Below are 12,522 nucleotides of genomic sequence, written 5' to 3'. Positions count from 1 at the left end.
TATCAAGAGAAAAACTTAAAGAGGAGGTTCAAACGTTCAGAGTGAATTCACTTGTTTAAACAATTTTTTGTTTTTGTTGCTGAAACAAAGATTCACTTGTTAGTGCTCATTTCTTATCTTATTATGTCAGTTTTTAGATACTATTTCCTTTTCATTTTTATACTGTAGATCGTAAAAGACTTAAGAGTGGTGCTGTGTTCTTTTGTGTGTTGAAGCTAGCGTGACAATGTAATTTCCTGTAAAGGATCAATAAAGTATCAACAACAACAACTTGTCAGTTTGGTTGTTTGTTAAATGCAGCTAATACATTTTTTTTGCATTCAGATTGTTTATTTTGGTGTGATTCCTCATATGGTGTGACACCATGTCATTTGGTGTGACATTCAGAATTTTGAAAACAAAAAAGGCTTTTTGGTTATTAATCATACAATCATCAATGTGACAGATGGGGAATAGGGCCAGGAAAGGTTACAAGCATTTTGGTACTTTTATAACGAGGTATTCCCAAATTAATTTGAAGTATATTGAATGATTACGAGTAAACATCTTAATGAGTGTTGATAAAGTAAAATAATGCAAAATGTAATATATATGCACATAAGAAATGCTATACTTTCATATAGAAATGATAAAGAATCAAGATAAATTGACTTACATGATCACATTATACCCCTTTTTAATTTAATACACAATAACAATCATGTCACACCATATGACAATTTTTGTAACTAAGACAGTAAACTAGTGAATAAATGTAAAATTCCAAACAAAATCTACAAGACCACATATATATATGGAAATATAAGAGTTGGTTGAATATAACCCAATAAGTTCCATGACTTACATTTGAGATTTTTTTTAAACTTTTTTTCAGCCAAATATGTCAACCACCCATATATATATATATATATATATATATATATATATATATATATATATATATATATATATATATATATATATATATATATATATATATATATATATATTATACTGTAAGAATCCAAGAATAATCAAAGATATTTGATATTTGAAATCTAAGACATTTGTTTTACTGTTTTCCACCCCCTCTCTCTTATCAGTGGGGCCATTTGGAATTCCTAAAGACAAAGAGATGCTGAAGGCCTGTAGGCCAAATAGGTGCCACACCTATAGTACAGTGGGGGAAGATTGGTCTGATTGGTCAGTTTGAATGTGTCAAGGTTTCAGTCACATGGTCAAGGGATAGATAAAAGAAGATTACAACTGTTGCTCGGGGTCTTTTTCTCTGGCGGTCTCTTCTAGGGGCCTGCTCTTTGCTCTCTTCTCTTTGCTCTCATTCTCTCTCTCTCTCTCTCTCTCTCTCTCTCTCTCTCTCTCTCTCTCTCTCTCAACATTCTATACATGCTGGGTACGATTAATGGTATACGTTTATATCATCTCATTCATCTATTTTGTAACTATTTTAAGTGTAACCATAATCAGATTTTGTAATTAAATTATTTCAATTATAAATGATTTGCTAACTAGTTTTGATTTGGTATTGACTTTGAAGTGCTACCTATTACAATACAATATAGTCACATTAAAGCAACGCTCTCCCACATATTTTGCTATTGTAACTGCGCTTATTTCCGTCGCAGGTATAAGTTGCAGTGGGTGGTTATAGACAAGAAATGTACAGTTTTCTACCATCACGCTGATAACGTTTCTTTAGTCGTTCGGCAACCCTGCAGTTAGAACCACTGTAGGCGATCCACCCTTACAATACACACACAAATATTAGGAAACAGTAATAACAACAAGAACACATATTTATATTCATTTTATGTTACATAAATGGTGAACAACAAATAACAAAAAAAAATAATTATATTAAATATATACTCTGTGTGTGTGTGTGTGTGTGTGTGTGTGTGTGTGTGTGTGTGTGTGTGTGTGTGTGTGTGTGTGTGTGTGTGTGTGTGTGTGTGTGTGTGTGTGTGTGTATATCAGTCACTGTCTCAATCCTCAGGAGGTGCCCGAAGTTCTTCTTCCGCTGCCTGAAAAAATTAAACATTATATTTACCAATCACTTCAACGACTTTTTAATTACTTTTAACTCCACTTTGTTTATAAGTACCGGTACTAAGTAAATAAATCAAAACAGTTATTTGATTCTAGAGCGAGAGCGAGAGAGAGAGAGAGAGAGAGAGCTCTCATTGAATAAAACAACTTACAGGTGTCGCGACCAACTTGGCACGGTGAGGTGCATGTTTGAGGGTTTCCCCTATACATGTATCAATTTCCTTTTCTGTGTGTTTCGGAAATTGTTTGGCACAAGCACCTAGAAGAGAAAAAAAATATCATCACCTGTGTACATTAGCCAACTTCTTCTCGACGCTTTTTCCTGATGATTTATAGAACAATTACTCCGAGTCGCCCTCTGTCGTTTCAAAGAATAGCACAACGGCGAGCGCGTCAAGCATAAACACCTCGTCCGTTTGGGGAGGAGCGCGCGCAGTCAGAGGCTCGCGCAGCGGAGCCAGGTGAAAGTATAACAAGGCTCAGGGACGCGTGCGCGCTCACAGCCAAGCCTGTGAGAAGGCGCGTTAATTTTCAAATAAAGTATAATTTACAATAATGATATTAATGGTATTCATAATTTATTTTAAAGTAGGCCTAGCTAATGTTAACATGAAAGACCCTAAAAAATTAATGGGCTTATCTGAAAAGGATAAGCTACTTCTTTAGACCAAATGACGTTGCGTAAACATAACGGTATTTAACGACACATAACGACGATGACAGTGCGGAAGAGTGGTATAAAGTTATAGAAAAAGACGGAAAAGCAGTTTGTCTGAGTAAATGTGGTACATTTATTACCGGAAAAGACAGTCCGTCAATTTTATGACAATTTATTCAATTTCTTTTGGAAACGGCCGTTTTACCATGAGAAAATTTCGCTCAAAAGCTACTGTCCTTATAATTCCATATTATTATTATTTATATCATACATACATTATATGTCATTTTGTTTTGTGTTTTTAGTTTAAATAGAATGGTTAATTAAAATATTTACCTCAGAGAAACTGACTGTTGGGATGTCCAGTTGGGATGTCCACTGAGTGAGTGAGAGGTGTGAGTAACGTTACGCTGTGTGTGAGCGCGATGGTCACAGACCCGAGCTTATGTTTTTTATTTTATATAAAAAAAATATGTATATTATATATTGCGTTATAATACTAATAATTACGTTATATTATGTAAAGGATAATGTGAAAAAATAATAATAAAGAAAATAATAAAGAAAATAGCCATTTCCGTCGAATCCTGCGTCCATAGCAACGCTTTGTTTTTTATGGCAACGTTGTGTTATACTACTTATACACATAATATGTAAAAATTGATAGCCTGAATGCACTGTAAGTCGCTTTGGATAAAAGCGTCTGCTAAATGCATTAATTTAATTTAATTTTAATTTTAATTTAATTTTAAATTTAAATTTAATTAATTTAAATAATACATTTTTAATTTATACTTAGCAGCATCTGTTATCAAGAAATTATACATTAGAATTCAAAATATATAAATTAAATGAGTATATATATATATATATATATATAAAATTTAGTATTATTTACTAATAAATAATTCATATTATAATAATTGTAATTTAGTATTATTTTTACAATTAATTTAAAAATGTTGAAGTGCAAATAAACCCAATAGGTCATATTTCCCGGTTGTAAAATTGTCGTGTTTTATTCGTCTTATAGATAGGCGAACATTTCTCATGAAAAATCGTTCATTATTGTAATGTATAAGATAAAGATGTATAAACGTCTTACCTGTTTCTTCTTCTCAGATGTGCAGAACGTGACTCATCCGATTGATTTTTTTCTTCATGGTAAAAAAATAAATAAGTCTTTTCCCAGAATGAGGTTCAAGCAGCTGCTTTCCTGAATCTCTCACGCAGTTTTTATTTTTGTGTTTTTGTTTATACACACATATATATATATATATATATATATATATATATATATATATATATATATATATATATATATATATAACTCACTATTCTAATTCTATTCTATTCTTAAAAAAATCTAACTACCTTTCTAATCTTTTTGTATTCTATTTTATTTTCATTTATTATGCAATTGTATATGTATGTGTGTGTGTATGTGTAAAGACCTCTAACTAGCTTGCTCTATTCTTTTTTTTTTAATTCTATCTGTTTTCTTTTTATTTATTATATTATTTAAAATCGTCTCGGTTACGTATGTAACCCTCGTTCCCTGAAGGAGGGAACGGAGACGTACGTCAGAACTGAACCGACGAATGGGATCTTACTTTAGAGACCAATCCTACTTCGAGCATCTAACAACGAGCCAATGAAATTTGGCATGCGATCACGCATTCCACGCTCCGCCCCGCAGCGCGGGTATAAATAGGAAGTGGAATGGTAGATCAGCGCTTTTCCTACTGAGGAGCCGAAAGGTGACCGGACTCCCAGCGGAAGCACAGCATCTGGCGACGGGACGTACGTCTCCGTTCCCTCCTTCAGGGAACGAGGGTTACATACGTAACCGAGACGTTCCCTTTCAGTCGGTCACGTTCGACGTACGTCAGAACTGAACCGACGAATGGGATCCCTATGGAAAACGCCAGGATGCTGGCCCTTCCAGCGTCCTGCTTGAGCGCACTGCACCGTCTAGTATGGTACGGAAGTCAGGGCTCCAAGCAGGGAGTACAGTCACTGCTGTTTCTGCAAGACCCACTCAGAATGACTATTGGATAACGCTGGGAAAGCGTGCCTACCTCGTGCTTGAGAGAGAGGGTACGCTGCGGGGCCACGTCCTTCAGGGAAGGAGAGGTGGCAGAATACACATAAGGACTAACCTGGCAGGGTAGTGCAACATATGGCAGTCTCTGGGGTGGTTCCAGCCTGACTGAAGGGGGGGAAAGAACACGCCCAGAGACGACAGAGCGGGCTCTGTCGAGGGAAAGACACGGGGCTAGCCCGAAGGGTAGCTGATACCGTGGAAGAATACACATATGGGGTTGTCGTGAGGGAACCGCTACATATGGGACCCAGCCTACAGCCACGTTTCACAAGCATACGGGTGCAGGCCTGGCGTCAGACGGTCCGCAACGTCTGACACCGGAGGGGTGACGGAGGAGCTCGACAGGGTTAGCCGGTTTCCCGGGGAACACAACTGGAGACAATAGACGCACGTATCCGGCCCAGAGGGCGGGAGTGGCGTTTCGCAAGCCGACACTTAGAACGGGCACTTAGCGCTCCTGGCCCCTGGGGGCGAGGATGCGGGAAGATACCGGCTCTACACGTAAGCTATAGAATCTAGCAAACGTGTTAGGTGTCGCCCAGCCCGCAGCTCTACATATGTCTGTCAGCGAGGCGCCTTGAGCCAGCGCCCAGGAAGAAGCAACACTCCGAGTGGAGTGAGCTCTTACACCGAACGGGCAAGGCACGTCTTGGGACTGGTAGGCCAAGACTATAGCATCCACTATCCAGTGGGCTAACCTCTGCTTGGAGACAGCCTTTCCCTTCTGCTGGCCTCCGTAACAGACGAAGAGTTGCTCTGAGGTCCGAAGGCTTTGGGTCCGGTCAACGTAAGCGCGAAGAGCGCGGACCGGACACAGCAAAGCCAGGGCTGGGTCTGCCTCCTCCGAAGGCAGCGCTTGCAGGTTCACCACCTGATCCCGGAAGGGAGTGGTAGGAACCTTGGGCACATATCCGGGCCGGGGTCTCAGGACAACGTGAGAGTTACCCAGCCCGAACTCTAGGCACGATTCGTTGACCGAAAGTGCATGCAGGTCCCCTACCCTCTTGATCGAGGCCAATGCCGTCAGGAGCACTGTCTTCATTGACAAGATTTTCAACTCACAAGACGCCAAAGGCTCGAAGGGAGGGCTCTGAAGTGCTCGGAGCACTAGAGCTAAGTCCCAAGAGGGTATCGAGGATGGACGAGGAGGATTTAGTCTCCTCGCACCTCTGAGGAACCTGACGATTAGGTCGTGCTTCCCCACGGACTTACCTTCTACTACATCATGGTACGCTGCTATTGCTGCAGCATATACCTTGAGGGTGGAGGGAGACAGCCTTCTCTCCAACCCATCTTGCAGGAAGGAAAGCACGACACTGATCGAACACCTTCGGGGGTCTTCCCGGCGGGAAGCGCACCACTCAACGAACAGGTTCCACTTCAGAGCATAGAGGCGCCTCGTAGAGGGGGCTCTAGCTGAAGCGATGGTATCTACGACAGCTTGTGGTAGTCCATCTAGAACCTCCGCGTCCCGTCCAGGGACCAGACATGAAGATTCCAGAGGTCTGGACGCGGGTGCCATAACGTGCCCCGTCCCTGAGAAAGAAGGTCCTTCCTCAGGGGAATCGGCCAAGGAGGGGCTGTCGCGAGGAGTGTGAGTTCTGGGAACCAGGTCCGGTTGGGCCAATACGGCGCAACTAACAAGACCTGCTCCTCGTCCTCCCTGACCTTGCACAGAGTCTGTGCAAGAAGGCTCACTGGGGGAAACGCATACTTGCGTAGGTCCCGGGGCCAGCTGTGCGCCAGTGCATCTGTGCCGAGGGTACCCCCGGTCAGGGAATAGTACCACTGGCAATGGGTCGAGTCCGGAGAGGCAAACAGGTCGACCTGTGCGGCTCCGAACTGGTCCCATATCAGCTGGACCGCCTGGGGGTGGAGTCACCACTCTCCCGGAGGTGTCGGCTGACGAGAGAGCTCGTCGGCTGTCTGGTTCAGCACACCAGGGACATGAATGGCCCGAAGCGACCTCAGCTGCTTCTGACTCCACAGGAGGAGGTGGCGGGCGAGTTGGAGCAGACGACGGGAGCGTAGACCACCCTGACGGTTGATGTACGCAACGGCCGTGGTGCTGTCCGTACGGACCAGTACATGCTTGCCACGCAGCGGCCCCTTGAGGCGGCGGAGTGCCAGATGTACTGCCAGTAACTCGAGGCAATTGATATGCCAATGCAATTGCGGCCCCGTCCACAGACCAGCAACTGCATGCCCGTTGTACGTGGCCCCCCAGCCCGTGGTGGAGGCATCCGTGAATAGCACAGCATGCCTGGACACTTGTTCTAGGGGCACCCCGGCCCGGAGAAACGAAGTGCTGGACCACGGGCTGAAGGTTTGGCGGCAGTAAGGAGTCACTGGGACCCGGTACTGACCGCTCTGCCACGCCCACCTCGGGACTCGGCCATTGAGCCAGCGTTGAAGCGGTCTCATATGAAGCAATCCGAGCGGCGTGACCGCGGCTGCAGATGCCATTTGCCCCAGGAGCCTCTGAAAGAATTTCAGTGGGACCGCTGTCCTGCTCTTGAACATATTCAAGCAGTTCAACACCGACTGGACTCGCTCCTCGGTGAGGCGCGCCGTCCGGTTGACCGAGTCCAGCTCCATACCGAGATAAGAGATCCTCTGTGTGGGACAGAGTTTGCTCTTCTCTCGGTTGACCCGAAGGCCCAACTGGCTGAGGTGACTGAGCACCAGGTCCCTGTGTTCGCACAACTGGTCCTTCGACTGGGCTAGGATCAGCCAATCGTCGAGGTAGTTGAGAATCCGAACGCCGCGTTCTCTGAGTGGAACAATGGCTGCCTCCGCGACCTTTGTAAAGACGCGGGGCGACAGGGACAGCCCGAAGGGCAGGACCTTGTACTGATATGCTTTCCCCTCGAACGCAAAGCGTAGGAACGGTCTGTGTCGAGGGAGAATAGACACATGGAAGTACGCGTCCTTCAGGTCGATCGCTGCAAACCAATCCTGGGGACGGATGCATTGGAAAATGCGTTTCTGCGTCAACATCCTGAACGGGAGCTTGTGCAGGGCCCGATTCAGAACTCGCAGGTCCAGGATTGGCCGTAACCCACCCCCTTTCTTGGGCACAATGAAGTAGGGGCTGTAAAACCCCGTCTTCATATCGGCTGGAGGAACCGGCTCGATCGCGTCCTTCGCCAGTAGGACCTCGATCTCTGACCGCAAGACTTGAGCATCGCTGCTTCGCACGGAGGTGAAGAGGATGCCCTTGTACTTGGGCGGCCGGCGTGCGAACTGAATCGCGTAGCCGAGTCTGATGGTACGGATGAGCCAGCGAGACGGCCTGGGGAGACCTAGCCAGGCCCCCAGAGACCGTACAAGCGGGACCAACGGCACCACAGACGTGCCCGGGGTGGGGCAGCGAAGCGGAGTACTCTGGCCCGACTCGGGAGGCCCGGAGGCGGCCCGTAGTGTTGCCTGAGCACTCCTGGTTTGGACAGAGAGTGGGTGAGAAGGCCCGGGGGCGTCCTCGGAGCCCACTCTGCTGTCCACTGCCCGGAGGCAGGGAAGTGAAGCACTCAGCCCCGACCCGGAAGGCCCGTGGGCGGCCCGGAGTGTTGACTGAGTGCTCACAAGAGAGGCAGTGTGTGGGTGAGAAGGCCCGGGGGCATCCTCGAGGCCCACACAGCTGCCCCCTGGCGACGGGAGGGTAGGAAAGGAGTGACAAGGCCCGTGGGCGTCGCACACTGCCAACCTGACCCTCTTGGGGCCCAGAGAGAGAGGAAATTGCTCTTTTGGTGAAAATGTGGGTACCGCTGGACTCCGGAGAGCCAGCGGCAGAGATGTTGTGACCAGTGTTGCCCCCCCGGTCCTCCTCCGGGGGGGTGGGAGGGATGCGGACATGTGAAATTTTTATTCATGGAAAGCCCCTTGAGATGCAACATCTCGTTTTCAAGGGGGACCAAGAACATACAACAGATACAGTACACTCAATACAATACAAAACAAACAAAACATTACAAGACAAATCTGCTCAAAAATCCCCCCTACCCTCCCGGAACCATTTCAGAGTCTGCAGGGTATACAAATGTTTATAAAGACAGCTGTTACAGGAACCATAACAATTACAAAAACTGACAATCAGTTTTCAAAACAAGATATTTCAAGGAACCATTACAATTAAAAGCATTTACAATCAGTTTTCAAATAGTTTAACAAAGAAGTTCTGAAGGAGCCTAAAGTAGTTTTAGATCTCACAGATGGAGGCAGATTATTCCAGTCTGAAGGAGCATTATAACAAAAGGACCTCCGACCGACTACTTTGCACATAACAGGGACTGTAAAAGTCAGGCATTGAGAATGTCGAAGAAAATAAGTTGGAGTATATTGTACAAAAAAAATTTTCAGATATGGTGGTAAGTTCAAATAGATGCATTTAAAAATAAATTGAAACCAGTGATACTGTCGTCTTTTATCAGGCAGCAACCAGTTAAGCTGAATATATAATTGGCAATGATGAGTTCTATATGGGCACTTTAAAATGAACCTACACAGATTATTAAATAGAACTTCTAATGGTTTAAGATATACATTGTACGTGTTTTGATAAACTATATCTGCATAATCAATAATTGGTAAAATTAATTGGGTAATTATCTTTTTTCGTACTCTAAATGTAAAACAATTTGATGACCTGTATAGAGGCATTAAACAAGAGTATGTTCGTTTTATTATGTAATCAATATGTGGTTTGAAATTTAATTCTGCATCAAGCCAAATTCCCAAATATTTAACAGAGGTCTCTTTTGTCACTGGAGTACCATTATCAAAATACAAGTTAAGTTCAGCAGATTTAAGAGAATGATGAGTACCAAAGAGCATACATAATGATTTTTTCATATTGAGTTTTAAGAGGTTACCTTTAAGCCAATTTTGAACTGATTTAAGGTCTGTCTGTAATTTGTTCTGAAGAAGAAATGAGTTGGAACTTGAAAAATAGACAACAGTATCATCTGCATATAAATGTACTTGACAATTATTACACACTTCCGGGAGATCATTAACAAAAATTGAAAAAAGAAGGGGGCCAAGGATAGAACCCTGTGGCACACCTTTTTCCATAATACATTCGTCAGACTGTGCATCTTTAAATTGAACAAACTGCCGTCTGTTATGGAGATAAGCATTAAACCATAAGAGAGCATTTCTATCAAATCCTATGGATTCAAGCTTGTCCAGAAGCAAGTAGTGATCTACCAAGTCAAAAGCCTTGGAGAGGTCAAGAAATATAGCACCTGTACATTGGTTCTTGTCACAGGAAGAGAATACATCGTTAGTGAATTTAAGTAAGGCAGTTGTTGTAGAGTACCCAGAACGAAAACCTGATTGATAAGGAGATAATATGTTTAATTGATTAAGATATTTATATAATTGTTGATAAATAATCTTTTCAAATATTTTGGTAACTGTACAAATAATAGAAATTGGACGGTAATTACCTAAGTCTGTATTGTCACCTCCCTTAAATATTGGAGTTACTCTTGCTGTTTTCCAAACAATTGGAATGGAACTCATATCTAAAGACATATTGTACAAATTAGAAAGTGGATGTATTAATATACTGGATCCAAGTTTAAGAAATTTGGTTTCCAACCCATCAGGTCCAACACTACCATTTTTTAATTCAGAGATGGCTTGAAATACTTGAGATGGCTGAATTCTAGAAAATGAAAAGGATCCATTTGTTTGATTTGATAAACTAGAGGAAACTAAATAGTCAGAATATAGTGAACTACTAATTTGAGAAAAATGTGCATTAAATGCCTGAGCAATCATAAGAGGATCAGAAATAACATTATCATTTACAATAACGCCATTAATAGAGTCATTATTTGATTTATTAAGGAGGTGATCTAGATGTTTCCAAAACTGTTTGGGATTATTCCAATTTTGACTAAAGGCATCCTTATAATAATTAGATTTTGCATTCCGAGTTTGTGTTTTGCAGTGGTTCCTAAGTTGTCGATATTCTTCCCGATCAGTTGGGTCTCTAGATTGTTTACATTTTACCCACGCTCGATCACGTTTTTTAAAAAGGCATATTAAATCAGGACTAATCCATGGGAGATGTCGACCCTTCACACGAATCGTTTTAAATGGAGCATGTTGATTAATTACATTGTTAACTTCAGAATAGAAGAAATCCCATGCATTCTCAACAGAAGGAATTAAATCAAATCTAGTCCAATTAATATTAGCTAGGTCATTTATAAATTGTTCAGTATTTATGTTTTTGGATTGTCTGACTTTAATGTATTTAGGTGGTAGTTTGGGTATTTTGATTTTCCACACACAGAAAACAATTGAGTGGTCACTAAAGCTGTCAGACAATATGCCCGATGTACTTATCCTATCTGGATTTGTAACTAGTATCCAGTCGAGCAAAGATGACGAATAGCGACCAATTCTGGTTGGTTCTTTTATTAACTGAGTGAAATTAGCACCTGCAATCATATTTCTGTCACTCGAGGAGGAGCGGTGAAGCCAATTGCAGTTAAAATCACCAAGAACCACCATTTCACTGTTTTTTCTGAGAGAATTAATTGTATTAATAAGTAACTTAATTGAATCAGATGAAGCAGATGGTGGTTTATAGATATTAGTTATAATTATATGTTTATTTTCATGGAATATTATTTTTACAACAAGTGATTCAAAATTAACCGGCTCAACAGTTGGAATGAGAAGTTCACCTGTTAAATTTGTAGAGACATATGTTACTAACCCACCTCCCCTGGAGCCTCTGTCAGCTCTAAAAAGAGCATAACCATCCATCTTAATTTCAACATCTGATATTTTATTATGTAACCATGTTTCAGAAAGGGTGATAATATGAGGCTTATGATAGGAAACCCAAACTCTCAGAAGATCAATTTTTGGTACTAGACTTCTTATGTTAAGATGGATTATTTTTAGACCCTTGAACGATTCTATTCCTCAAATTTAATAAATATGAAATGGGGCATAGGAGAGAAAGAGGACATAAAGCAGAAGACATACATTGACAAACACACAGACAAACAGGACATGACATACATAAAAGTGAGAAATAGGAGGCTCACTGCAATATTGCAGATAACAGGTAACAGGTACAGCCTGCTGCGTCTCAAATACTTTAATTAATTGTAGGGGTAATAATATAATAAGAAAAATCAAATAGACACATAAAAATGTGTATTAAATCGCCAGAGAAGATAAACTCAAAATAGCAAACACATAAAAATCACAATTTGCTCACTAAGTATTTCAGTGAATTACACTCACCGAGATCTTACGCCATTAGCATAGTAATGTGCGACAGAACACCGCAGAATACGGCAAACAAAACATGCTTATAGAGTCATTAGTATACAAAAAAAAAAAAAAAACGTAAAGAAGTGTTTGCAGGGACATGACCAGGCATGTACAGTACTTAAATGAGAAGTTTAAAGTATTTACCGCATATGGTGTATCTTTCGTAATGTCAAACATTATTCAGCCGTTAGAAGAATTACCAGGGTTATGAGTTACATCATGGAGAAGAGACGAAATCCCGAAAAAAGTCATGCGCTTCCCCGGGAGTGCGAAAAAGCTTAGGTTTGCCATCGATAATGACTTTCAGAGTAGCAGGGTAAAGTAAAGAGTAACTGTTGCCTGCTTCACGCAGCTTTTTCTTGATGTCATCATATTGGCGGCGTCTTTTAAGCAGATCCATGCTGAA

Source organism: Pseudorasbora parva, chromosome 20, assembly GCF_024679245.1.
Source record: "Pseudorasbora parva isolate DD20220531a chromosome 20, ASM2467924v1, whole genome shotgun sequence".
In the NCBI taxonomy this organism is placed as follows: Eukaryota; Metazoa; Chordata; class Actinopteri; order Cypriniformes; family Gobionidae; genus Pseudorasbora; species Pseudorasbora parva.
The sequence above is the reverse complement of the archived record's forward strand: the minus strand, read 5'-3'. Positions refer to the sequence as shown.